Here is a 14109-nt window from a genome sequence, read left to right on the forward strand (position 1 = left end):
GTATGTAAGTGGCAGTAAATGAGAAATGCTCATCATTCTTTTTCAAGCCTTCGTGAAGACACTTCACCTCAGCGGATCTGTTCAGTGGTGGATAGGGCACGACTGGTTATACTGGGCAGCTCTCCGGAGGGAGTTGGAGTGTAATCTTTCCACAGGCTATTGCTATGAATGAAAAAAAAAAATCTTAGTCAGCTTTGCAGCTTATATAAACAAATTTTATTTACCGCTGACAATACAAAGTAGACTGGTATTTCATTCTCTTTTATAGATGTGTTTGAATTGAAAATGCAGGCTGCAAGAGCACACATGTGCCGTGACACACAGGCACTTGAGAGTGTATGTCTAGGTGTGTGTGTGTGCATGAAGGTGTGTGTGTCTGATTGCGTGTTCGGGAAGTAAAATCCAGTGCCTTTTGTTTATCCCCTGCTAAGTATCTAAATCCAGGGGAGCAGGCTCGGGCAGGCTCTTAAGACAGAGACCTTTCTCATTCAATCATCATTGGCCGCTTTGATGTGTGACCCCTGCTCCTCATGCTGGAAGAGGAGAAATTAACAGCTAGGTGAGTTCAGAGAGTCTTACTGTGTGTCACATTAAAGTGCACGCACATACATGCATGCACTCACTTACTATATATATACAAACGCATGCTCATGCTGTCCCACGGACGCATATGTAAGTAATCACACATGTACACACACACACACACATACACACACACACACGGCTCGGCCTGGCAAACTCTTGACAGACAAATCCTGTTTTTGTATTTTCAGTCAGATGGTTTTTCAGCCTGAGAATCATCTGGCTTGTTAATTGTTTAAAATCACAAACATTAGCCAAATGAGGGCATCAGGCACATTGTGTAACTTCTGCTCAAAATCACCTTCAAACTATTTTAATGAAAAACGCTTGTTTTTTAGCAAACAAAGACGATGAGCGAAAACCTTAAATGAAACTGTGCTGCGGTTGCACCTTTGACTCTTTGTCATTTAGAATCAACTCTACCTGCATGTCTTTACAATCCAGTTCTACCTGGTTCCCTCTCAGGTTAAAAAGTCAGGTGACCTCTGCATGAAAAAAAGGAATTACCCCCTAAACCCCTTGCAAGACTCTTTCAAAGCTGCAGTCATCAGTTTCTATCCAACAGCTAAATACTTCCATTCTTCTCTAAGATGTGAGATGCAGACTGGGTTTGGAGACATTAAGTTAGTGCTGAGGAGGAGGATCTGTGTGTCTTTCTTTACCTGACTAAGGTAGATGGGACCAGAGTATTACTGCAGCACTTGAGCGTGCAATGATGCTGATCCACTCAGAATGTGAACCCGTGACCCCGACCTGCACCTCTCACACCCAAAAGCAGCATCCTCCCTTTTCGAGCCTATCCCATGACACATTCGCCCGCTAAAGCCGAGCTTTAATCTACCTTGGCGCTGTCTTAGACAACAGCGATGTCTACGAGCGTTTTGTGCCTCCATCTCCCGTCATCAGCTATGTCCTTTTTTGTTTTTAGTTGACAGCTTTAAAGCGCCTACCTAATCACCCACCCACCCCAACCCTCACCCGTCCTGGACCCAATCATGTGCGTGCCAAGTGTGCCTCTCCTTCGCTGTTGCAAGCTGTGTCTTTGTATCAGCATTACTGAGGATTTAGGAAAGAACTCGGGGATGCCAGCGCACTTGATCTGTTACGGAAACACATGTGGATAGTCCATGTGGCAAAGAGACACCGCTGACTTTTGTTTACATCTCCGCAGATGCCGTGAGGAACAATGAGGATCTATTAAAACCACATTGTCGATACATGCGAATGTCTGGCATGAATCGGGGAGGATATTTTCAATACTTACTTTGTGTTTGCTTTTTACCCCGCATCTTTTTTCTTTTTTTTTAATGATTCCCATGTCTGGCCCCACATAAAGCACTGGAACTACTTTTCTGTTGAAAACCTTAACTGCACAGTACTATTTAAGGGCATTTAGTGGTTTGTGGCAACTGACTCTAAATTGCAAAAACATTTGCACGGCAATACTCCCTCGCCTCGGAAAGTAGTTTCTAGATCAGGGTTTTATTGTGTTTGTTGATGACTGCCGTCTTTTTATGTGTTTTGCTCCATTGCTTCACTCCCTGCCCATTTTGGAGGAAAAAACAAAGGGAGGGGAGAAAAAGAAAAAAAAAAGCATTCCACTTGTTAATTCGCTGATCTCACCAACAATCGATTGAGATGTGTTTGTCACTGTTACGGCAGATTGAATGGCCCAAAAAAGAACATAGAGGCAGTAAAAGCAAGGAGAGTTTAATCTGAAGTTGTGAATGACAATATTGATTTGCCTTTTCTCTTTTGACAGGACAGGATGGCGACTCAGAATCAAAGGTAATGGGGATTATAACTGTCACAACATGCTGTTTTTCCTCTCTCTTCTCTGCCTTTCCATGTCTTTGTCCGTATCTGCTGTTTCTCTTGTCTGTGGTGTGATATATTTTTCGATAGCACATTTATTCTTGTAAAGAGGAGAGAGAGTCATAAATGTTCAATATCCTGTGTCATATGTGGATTTTGTATGTGCAAGAGAGAAAATGGCACTTAGATAGTGTTCAAGTGCATTTAATTAATCTTAAATAAGATTAAAGTAGCATCTACTGCATGTCTACTTTACATTTCCTGGCCTCTTTTACTGTAGCGCTAATGCAAATGTATCACAATAATGAATAAACATTAAATGTTACCAAGTCTACGTTAACAGACATTAACTTTAATTCTAATGCACACAAGTGCTGCAGCAGAGCGGAGCTCAGCCTGCACCAGAAGGAAGCTCATCTCTGTGAGTGAGAGTGGAGGTATTTGCCTTTAGAGGGCCTTGTGGACACATTAAGGCCTATTTACATGTCCATAACGCCAACAGAGAACCCCATCTCCGCACTTAGGCTCAGTGGAGCCGTAGTTTTAAATATTGCGGGGAAACAGAGCATTGAACGCCGCCTGACTCTTTTACAGAACAAGTAATGAGTCCCCAAGATAGCTTGTTTTGGATGATTTAAAACAGTATATTAAAGGGGAACTGCGCCCATTTTCACAATTCATACAAGTTACTCCAATGGCCTAAGACAGTCCAAAAATACAAATGAATATGAATATCTCTCTTCCAAATCTAAAAACTAGACTGTTAAAACTTGAATCTGTGATTTCATCAAGTATAAAGTCTGGAACTGCTCCACAGACAATGAATTGGGAAAGATGTTATGGATGACACTGAGAGCACCAAGGGGAATGTTCTGAGTATATGGGTACATTTTCCATTTCAGAACTGAGAACACTATAATTGATTAAAGCTCATTTGGGTATAAAAAAGAAGGCAAACATACTGTGGGTCCAAATAGCAGGCCCCCATTAATTGTCAAATAAGCAGCTTCAGACTTTATACTTGATGTTGCCCTAGTGTGTGATTTTAGATGGCATGCAGGCATCCTGGAAGCAAAAGAGGTTTGATGGACGTCATATGTAACACAACAGTGTTGACTTTTAGTGTGAATTATAACATATGCATAGGGCAATGTTCTAAACAATAACAATGGCATTAACATGGTAATAACAATCATTTACTCGGGGCGCTGAGTGGCTCACCTGGTAGAGCAGGTGCCCCATATGCAAAAGCTATGTCCTTGCCACAGTGGCGGCAGGTTCAATCCTGACCTGTAGCCCTTTGCTGCATGTCATCTCCCCTCTCTCCCCCTCACAAGCTACCACCGTTCTATTAAATAAAGGCCCCGAATCCCCCTAAAATAATACTTAAAAAAAACAAAAAAAACCCCAATGATTTACTGTCCGTGTTATATATAGCGGCTGATTTTATCCTCTGCTTGTAGTAGGAAGAGCTCCCCCAATTTTGTGGACATTTTTGGGCTGCCGTTCTTCTTTGAGTTAGCTGCTAATTGCTTTTTAAATCTTCCAGCAGTGGGTTGCGCACGTAAGATGTCATCAAAACGTCACACCCTTCCTGTCCTGCTTGCTGTCCCTTTTACACAGACGTCTATTTCGTCTAGGTTACTGGCATAAAGATGAGACAACTGTGTCCCTCATTCTGGTACTGTAACTTTTATAAAAACAGCAAGGTGGAATAGCATCACAACATTTTGCTTTGAACAGTCAGGGGCTAGGGGGGTTATTGATTGAACCTTCCTGGGCTGTAGTATAACAATTTCTGAAAGTTTCTTTGAAATTCTTCTTTTGAAATGAGTTATTTCCACTGATAGTAATTTAGCAACTATATACATACACATATTGGTCTTTAGAGGACAAATGTCCCCAAGAAACATAATTTTTTTTTTTACAAATGTTTAACAAGAAAACAAGATGAATGTGATGAGCTTAACTGACCCCAGCGTGGAATCTTTAGCCCTTGTTTACACAATTATGCAAAATTATGGCCTTCCTTGACCATTCGCCGGGCCGCTCCCCTGTCGCTTTTTAGAAAAATGTTACCTTTTTCTTTCCCTTTTGTCTCGGCCACCACAATTAAGGACCGCGGCTCTGAATAACAAAACAGGGGCCCCTCCTTGCAAGGTAGCCTTAGGTTGTGTTTACACTCCAGGACATCAAAGGCATTGCTGAACTTTTCCGAGCCCCTCCTGCTCAGGTAGTAATCCCAAAGTATAATCTCTTTAAAAACTGTAAAACCCATTAGAGTGACACCATCTAAATCCTCACAGAAAGAGAGAGGGAGTGCAGGAAAGTGAATTTAGTGGGCCTCTAAATTGTGACAGACGCCTATCAAGTGGATTTATAAACGTGGCAAGGGAAGGGGAAAGATTGCGTGTTTACTCTCAAAATTTCCTGGGATATATTTTGCAATAATTGGCTAGATGGATGGTTGCTTCCTGAGCAAACATGCTATAGGTGGTTTAAACAACATAATGTGTGTTTAAAGAAGAGATGTAATGGTGTTAATTTGGCCTAACTGACTCTAAAACAACAGCGAAAGCCAGTAAAACAAACAAACCTCCTCAGCTGCCCTGCCTTTAGGGGGATTCAAAACATAATTCAAACTCAAATAAATATTGTACAACTGCCGCCACCCTATGCATTTGGGATAGCAGCAACTGCTAGTGCGATCTCAGTAGTTAAATGTTGATCTTTGATATCTTACAACAATCCAATATCCAGTTGTTACTACAGTTGTGCTTAATTACATGTCACCCTCTTGTTCTGTGCATCTTTTCCTTTTCTCCTCCACTCATGTCTTTTCACTTTTTCTCTCCCTTCTCCTCTCCTTCTCTCCTTCTCACTCATGCACTCAAGCTTACCTTTACCACACACTCCCTCTCAATTATACCACACACACACACACACACACACACACACATACACAGACACTGTCCAATCATCCACTCCACATGCAGCGAGCAACTTTCTAAAAGCCGTAAATCCTGGGGTGAAGAAATATTCCATTTCTACGGCCCCTCGCTGAGTATAGTCCCCTGGCCCGGGCTCTGCCATGCCATATCACAATCAATTCCATAAGCTAAACTGGGGTGTAAGGTGCTGTATGAAGGTCAGACAACCCACTTTGACTGCCATCTGAGCGTGAAGCACTTACCCTCCACACCATGTCCAAGCTAGCTGCCAAGCGAAACCTTAATATACCACCTTCCAGCGCTGTAACTCTCTCCTAGCGTTCACCCAACACAGGTCTTTGAATGCCAGATACTGAAAGCAGATACTCTGTGCATTTATGTATTGATTTTCACATTAAATTTGACCTTTTTAATGCCAAACAATTACAGGATCCAGCTGAATTTTATTCTCATCAGGGTGAGAGCGCCTTCCACCGCCGCAGACTAATGAAATGATTTTAGGTGGGTTAGCAGCTGCTTAAGGCAGGGTGACCCACCCCATTTATTCAGTCGTAAGGGAAACTCTGGGATACATTATTGCCTTTAGATGAGGAATTAATTTACAAAAGACATTGTTGAATAATAAATGACTGGATAAAAAGTGCAAATGATATTTTATTGCAGGTTTTCAAACTTTTTATGTAGCTGTGGTCAAGGGGGAAACCTTAACAGGTCAGAAGTGTGCAGCTGATTACAATATTTAGTGAAAGGTCACTGTTAGCCCGACGTATATGCTTTTTACCCCTTTATTTTTTTTATCATGTGTCTTCATTATGCCTCCTCCTCTTGCTGTCTTACATCTCTTCTTTTTGACCCTCAACCTCTCCACTGTTTTTACCAACCTGTCCATCTACTTTGAGTGTTACCACTTGATTAAATGGGCATTATCAGGGGTTATCTGGCTCTCTATACTACCGCTATACCTCTTGATTTCCTCTGCTGCCACATAACAATAAACACAGTTGTTTCGTGCACTGATCGGCATACTAAATGTACTTGTTGGTGTGTAGGAGGGCCCTCCTAATCCATATCTCTGGCACTGATAACCACTAGTAACATCCATTTAATTAAGCGATAACATTCAGACTAGATGACCTGTCTGCATCTCTTTCCAAGTGTGTCTCAGCCTTGCTCCCCTGCAAAGCACAACTGTGTGTGCCGGAGAGAAGCACTGTTTACCTCCATTCTTGATTAAACCCGGCCACAGAAAGAGACGGTGAGTATTTTATTTAATGAGCGTGACGAACGCAAAGGTGTTCTCGTAAATCATCACATGGTTTACAAACTCAATAAGTAAGGGCTTCCTGCCTCAGCCAGCTAGGCCAGCGCGCACCTAAATTATTAACGAAGCTGGGGGCCCCCAGAGGCACAACTTTGATGATGTTATAAACAGGGGAGAGGACAAGGTGCCTTCTCAGCAAAAGATTATAGGACCTCCCACCTCCCCCCAAATCCCCGACCCCCACGCACTCACTCCTAATTACCCACTTCCAATGGTGAGCAGGAGAGATAGAGATGGAGGCAGAGGGGGGGAGCATCTAAATAAACTTGACACATTCCTTTCCTCCATATTGCTCTGTGAACTAACCTAGACTGTACAGTACGCCACTGCTTCTGCATGCAAGTAGGCAAGTCAAACTTTCTGCACTTATATTAAGAAATAAAAATTGCATCTGCATTAATTTTTTTACAGATCTGTTTATATTTGTAAATCATGAATATGCTAATCATGAGTGTGTTCATGCAAATTCCAGTCTGTTCAGGCACCCAAGATGATCGCACCAAGTTCCTCTGCCAGAATTTTTTTTTTTTTCTTTTCCCCCTCATAGGATAAATTTGTCTCTGGGCAATACTCCATTTTTAAATCCAAATTCATCAAGCTTTGATAACAGCTGATGCAGCGTTTCATTGGGTTAGGTCGGGGGAAAATGGTGGGAGAGTAGAACTGTAGGTGTAGATAGGGAGGAGGAAAGTGTTGGTCAGGAAATACGCTGACCAAGTTGAGGTAATGAAATAATGTGAGAGAAGCTGGCAGACTTTACTGGAGCTGGGAGATTGATGGAGATGGAGGGAGAGCGTGGAAGAAAAATAGAAGTAAGGGATAAAATAAACAGAAAGAGAATTAAAAATGGAAACCTTTGTAAAAATAAAACACTTGATGCACATCTTGCCATCCACATTGTTTTTTGCGGACCAGGATATTAAAGAAATTGCATCCAACACACTCAAGGACAAAAATGTGTGTAAAATGATGAAATAATCTCCATCCATTAATTTCCTGTATTACCCTCTCAAACAAGGCAACCATCTTTGTAAGCCCAGTTGTGCCATGCTGTTAGTAAACTCAAAAAAACAGCAGCAAACTCTCTGGTGAGAACGAGACAAAGAAGTATGATTTCCCCAGTGCAAATATGCTCCAAATTAAAAACCAAAAGGAGGTCCCCAGTGTCTTTGCTCTAAATCTGATTGCAAGTCAGATGAATTTGTCATTAAGCAGATAATAACTGCAGTGATTTCAATATGAGTGTTGGCCGTAATAAAGTCCCACATAACGCTCGTGTTTGTGGACAGATCTATTTTTGTGTCATTGCTTAATGGAGAGTGACGGTAAAGATGGTGGACAGACAGAGGGGATAAAATGACGTAGATGCCAGTCAAGTATGAACGTAACATCATTACAGCTTGTGGATAGAGGTGTAGACAGTCAAACACATTCACTTTACATGGGCCTAGAATAAAGTTGCACCAAAACCCGTTCCTAGCTCTGTGGACTAGTCTGTAGTAGAGACTTTGCCTCCTTTAAACCGTACTGTACTGCTCGGTGGCAACGGGGCTAAAGAGTACAGAAGCGGATCGAAAGAGAGACTCGCCTTTCTCTCTGAAATGCCAACCAAGTTCTGATCAAACTGTAATACTCTGCAGTGCTGATCAAATATGAACCAGGATTATGTTACTGTATTGCCTATTTCTCACTTACTATGTCTTCAGAAACATATGTCAGTGCACTGTTTGGATGTAATATGAGAATTTGTGAACAGGAAGTGGGCACCATACTGTTTCCTGTATTGTAAAAATACTGAGCTCAAACCAAGACTGTTACGGTGTTGCCGATTTCCAAAACATGTTTTTAAAAAGCGCATTTTAGCTCGCTGTTTAATTGTTATTTAAGATTGTTTGTGACTATCTGGCTACCGTGTTGTTTATTGGTCCGGAGCGGCGCAGTGCATTCTGGTAGTTGTAGGTTTCCTATCACATGAGCAATGAGTTCTCTCTAGATGTGTAGCACCAGTTTCAAAAGTGTTTGTGTCTCCCAGTTTCATGAGCAGACCATCTTTCCAGCAGTAGAATTCTTCTTTAAATGTTGTAAATCAAGGTTTGTATTCAGCATTTGGTTGCTTGCTGGGAAATAACCCACTGACATAGATGATTCAGATTCAAAGTAAATCACAGCACTTGATGGCATAATAACCTGACACTGAATGTTGTTGATTCATGAATGTAAGAGGATCCAAGGGTGGAATTTACCTTGAAGGCAGCGAAGCATCAATCACGCTGCAACAGAATCAGATTTCATTCTGCCTTTCAATTTTAAAACTGTGCAGAAGTGCTAAATATAAAAACACTTATTAAATCTGGTGCACCCAGAAAAACAGGTTTGTTTTCAGTATAAATAAACAGCAAATAAATCAGCAGATGTGTTTGATGATGTAAATGACTCATATTTTCACTCTCTCTCTCTCCTCCTGCGTCCCTCTCACTGTTCCGCTATGTCTCCCTCTCAATGTCCTCTTTCACATGGGTACAAACTGGTTGGTGTTGGGATGGCAACAAGTGAAAACAGAAACACAACATGCTTGCACCCAAATAACGAGAACAAACATGAGATGCCGTGTGTCAAAGCGGCACTGACACATGTCTCGGAAACAGATTTGGTCGATTGTGACTCTCTCACATGTCACATTTCAAGACCAGGGTGTGAAAGGCTCTTCGTTCAAACACCGCTGCCATTTTCTCCTCTGCATCCTCCATCTGTGGGCAAGCAGTCGTCGCTCGACACAGAGCCATCTGTGAGGGGGATTCAACCACGCACCAAGCCTTTCGAAAAACGCACAGAGCGTGCTTTCATACGTGTTCCCATCACAGTCAAGCAGAAAATCGAGAGAATCATGTCAAAGACGAGGGAGCTTCCCAACCTCTGGTCTTGAACTGTGGCTGAGTAGGGGAGGCAGCACCAAGGAGTCATGGTCATACATGCGCCCTGATCGCTACATCGCTCTGGAACGCCAAAAAAGACAAAAACGCCCCAAGGGGATTTGATGGCATTCGTAAGTCAGTGTCTTTCTGTTCTCCCTGCTCCTTTCTTCTTGAAATAAGCATGGTATAATGGCAACAGATCAGATGACTGTTGGTGAAGTAAACATCTCACTCACTCTTGGACTTTGCGTGTTGCCCCTTATTTTTCATGCTTTCACACTTTCCTGATTTTTCTCCAGTCAAACTGTATTAACTTCATCCCCTCCTGTGGTTATGTGCTTTAATCCTGATTGAACAATTGTGCTGTCTGTGTGTAAATGAGCGTATGAATTTTCACATTTGGTGTGTGTGTGTCCACGTGCCCTTTTAGGAGAGGCTTCAGTTTTACCTCACATAAAGAGCGTCCTGTGTTTATCACTAGCTGCCATGATGATAATTTGTAAATAAAAAATAATGTGAGATAATGTGAGAAAGAGGGACTGGACCAAAGGGGGATAAATACTCCAAAGTGTTGTTTTGCTACACACTTGTTTCTGTTTTCTGGGGTGCACATGACATTACAGAAGTTATGATTGACCCTGAGACATGTATCCTCAACTCAACACGCACACTCCCACTACAATAAGTCATCTGTTGAATTCCAAAATGAGCCTGATGACACAGATGCCGAAGAATGCACTCTGAGAGGGAAGTGATGTCACCACGGCTGCCCACTAAAACTGTATCTGTTTAAATCAAATTAGATCTACGGCGTCCTGGCACAGTGAATTACCCCGAAATACCACCAAAGACGCTGCCATGATTCCACATCTGTGAGAATAAATGGAGCGCTAACAAAGTCTCTAACACTGGGAGCGAGTTGGGCAAGTAGACTTCCTGTCTGAATGCCGCGGCAGACGGTTTTCATCATCATTGTCTGTACATGCCATTGATATGATGATATCGCTTTAAATAAACAGAATGAGAACAACTGGGGCGTTTCTTTGTCTGTTGATAAAAGGGACAGTGCTGTTTACTCTAAATTAAGGAGATTAAACTTTTTTTTTTTACAATGACAAGAAAATTTTATTCTCAGCTATTCTATACATATTATCCAAATCCAATACAGGCAATAGGAGGAAACTGAACACTGAAAAAAGCTGTTTCACATTACAAATCAGTGTTTCAGTGATAATGTTTGGCATGTCGGAGACAGACAGTAGCCTAGCACCTACTAATGTGTGCTCACCTTTCTTCTCTCATAACTTACGATCCAAGTGTTCAGGAAGTTTCTACCAGGGGCCAAATTATCCACAGAGGTCTCCTAGTGGTGATTTAAATGGGCAAAAACACAAAATAAAGAACTTTCACATTAAAACAATCTGTATTTTCCTGACCCTGCTCATTGCAGAGGGGCTTCTAACTATGGTGGCTGATGCAAAAATGCAAACGGCCCTGTAGAGCCTTTGTTTGATCCATCCTTTCTGGGCTACTGTAGAAACATGGTGGTGCAAGATGGCAATCTCCGTAGACAATGACTCGCTCCCTATGTAGATATAAACAGCTCATTCTAAGGTAATGAAAACACAATTATACACTAAATTAAACATACTTATATTATATTCCTTTTCTGCCAATATATCATGCTAAATCCTGCAGACTGAACCTTTAAAGAAACAGAATGAGAAAAAAATATCAGGGATGATTCCTTGTAAGATACATTTTCCTCATCTAATCTATAGCTATGATGCAAAGCCAATACAAGCGATGGCTTGACATTGCATGTCCTACTCAAACCCACAAAAAGCTAATAACACCAGACAGATATGTCAAATCCCTAACCCCAGATCAGTACAGGTTGATGCATTGATCAGCTGTTGTCATTGTGGCTGACTTGACTCCCCAGCAGTGACACTGTGTGCCTTGGACAGGGTTAGGTGTGGGGTGCTCAACGGCCATAATTAGCTTGCCATCCAGGGGAAAGTTAATATTCCTCAAGTTGAAGTGAAGCTTATTGGTTTCCTGGACAGGCTGTAATGGATAACCCAATGAGGCCAGCGTGCGCCGCACACACACACTCATGGAAACTGCGGCACACAAATGAAAAAACAAACACACACGTCCACTCCCCGGGAGGCCTACAGTCAGACAGACAGTGACACACAAATCTATCCCCATTCCCTACATGACAGACCAGGCGGGCCAGCTGAGCAGCTGCCTGATCGATAGTCATCAGTGACCTCTTCCACTTGGTCGTCACTTAAACCAAAACTGTAAGACACAAACTCAGCAATCTGCACATTTTTTTTTACCCTCTTTGAATGTGTGTTTGATACACAATACACATAGTTATTAATGCGTTTTAAAATCTAAATACAGGCATTGCACGTGTGCTTTGTCAGGTCTCATGCATAAATCTTAATAAAGCAAAATGTGTGTGCTCGCGTGTGATTGCACATCACAAGTATTGCTAAATGTGCATTTTTACAGGAAAACTAACAGGGTGTCAAAATACTGTAATCAATGGTTTTCCTGGGTCACTGATCAATTGTCACATATGCCAATCAAAATCTAATTATTCATATTTTACAGTTATTGCATGGACAGTCAGGCGCACGCTCAGTCAACCAGAGAGTCCATATGATTTACTTCAGGTTACGACTGTTGGCTGTTTTTGAGGCAATCCTACATGTAGAGAAAATTCAGTGTATATGTAAAAAAAAAAATTCTGATATGTATGTGAACTGTTGCATGTCTGCATGTTAATATATTAATGTTAAAAAAAAGAATTAGGAAATAATCACAAATTCTGTATAAAATCAAACACGTAGTTGATCTTTGCAAAGCGACAGGCAGCAGGGACCCTGGGAACTCGCAGTGCCACCACAACAACAACAACAAACAAATGTTTGCTGATAAATAAAACATATTCAATCAAAGCATAAATGCTAATGAAACGAGAACCTGCAATCGCGTGAGCTGAACGTGTGAGCTCTGGCACACACAAAGTGTGAGAGAGAGGTGTTAATTGCTGTGCTAATTAGGTCCTGATTGCATTGCTCTTGTTTTGCACTTGCAGGTGATTAAAATTTCAACAGAGCACATTATTTGGCACTGTTAACAGGTGCCAAGCTCAGCACACAACACAAACACAGAAACACACAGACGCAGAAGACATAAACACACACGTGGTCCCACACATAGCAGTTACAAGCTCGTGCACGCACACTCACGCACACAAACGCTGCTGTCATTACGAGCTCTGCTCCTTGTTTCTCTACGCGGCTAACTCCAAACAGCCAAATATGAAGTCATATATTTGTTTATTTTGTGGAGAATGTGACACACTTATAACAGACACATGGATTTTAAGTGAAAAAATACCTGCTACAACACATCAAAGACACGACTGTCAGGAAGCACATGCAGGAAATGTTACGCATGCTCTACACATGCAATATTATGGTTCTGATAATACTGTTGTTTTTATTCATTTATAGCATTTAGTTTTTTACAGCTGACTATACTTTTCACATTGAATTTGGCCCAATTACTAATCAACATTCAAGCTGTAGGCCACATTGTCCCCTTTTGTCCTTAAAAGGAGACCTATTATGCTAATTTAAAGGTTCTTACTTGTATTTTGGGTTTATACTTCACATGCTTAAATGTTCAAAAACACAATTATTTTGCAGCATGCTCAGCTCGGTCAGCTTTTGAGGGTCCTCCAGAGCCGGGGGGAATGTCTGTAACGGAGTATTGTCCATACCAGGAGGCACAAATCTCCTGTCTACTAATAAAAATCACCAATAAAAGTTTACAAACCAAAACATTTACAGCCAGACATGTTCCAGCAGGAATATGATGCAAAATCCAGGAGAAATAAACCAAGATTGTGTGTTTCCTTGACATTAGCATGTAGCTACATTTAGCAGTATATTTGCAGCCAGGTAATGAGTGTAATGGAGTACCATGGCGCTTTTTACTGTAATAAAATCACCAATAAAAGCTTCTCAACAAACATCTGCAAAACCAGACATGTTCCAGCAGGAATATGATCCGAAATCAGGGAGAAATTTCCAACATTGGTAACCAAGCATAGCATGTAGCTAAATGTAGCAGTGTAGGTGACATCCGTGGTTCCCAGCTGGTGGGTCACGGTCCAAAAGTGGGTTGCGGGTCCATTCTGAATGGACCAAAAGTGACAAAAACACACTTTATTTTGAAGCACATTGAATTCCCGGAAGAGCTTTCATTTTTGAGTGCCGTTTCCTGCTGTAGAGCGAATGACTAACAGACAGCAAACTAGCTTGACAACATGGCCAAATGCAAGTGTGACGCTGAATATATTTAACTGTGTGGAACTTGAACTAATTACTAAGGAGAAATCTGGACCTTGTGGCTGTACCATTTGGGATCCACTGAATTTCTAAGGGTTTGACACCAGATATGATGCTTTTATTGCGGCTTTAACATTAAAAATAATCAC

The 14109-nt window shown here is 41.5% G+C and overlaps 1 long non-coding RNA gene across 1 annotated transcript; it reads left to right on the forward strand.

The window, feature by feature from the left end:
* The first annotated feature begins 464 nt into the window (after positions 1-464).
* Positions 465-6572, forward strand: LOC126398019 (uncharacterized). The gene is made up of 3 exons (XR_007570728.1): positions 465-559; positions 2345-2370; positions 6504-6572. It is a non-coding gene; the product is annotated as an uncharacterized LOC126398019 (long non-coding RNA).
* The last annotated feature ends 7537 nt before the right edge of the window (positions 6573-14109 follow it).

The sequence above is a fragment of the Epinephelus moara genome, chromosome 11, assembly GCF_006386435.1.
Source record: "Epinephelus moara isolate mb chromosome 11, YSFRI_EMoa_1.0, whole genome shotgun sequence".
In the NCBI taxonomy this organism is placed as follows: Eukaryota; Metazoa; Chordata; class Actinopteri; order Perciformes; family Serranidae; genus Epinephelus; species Epinephelus moara.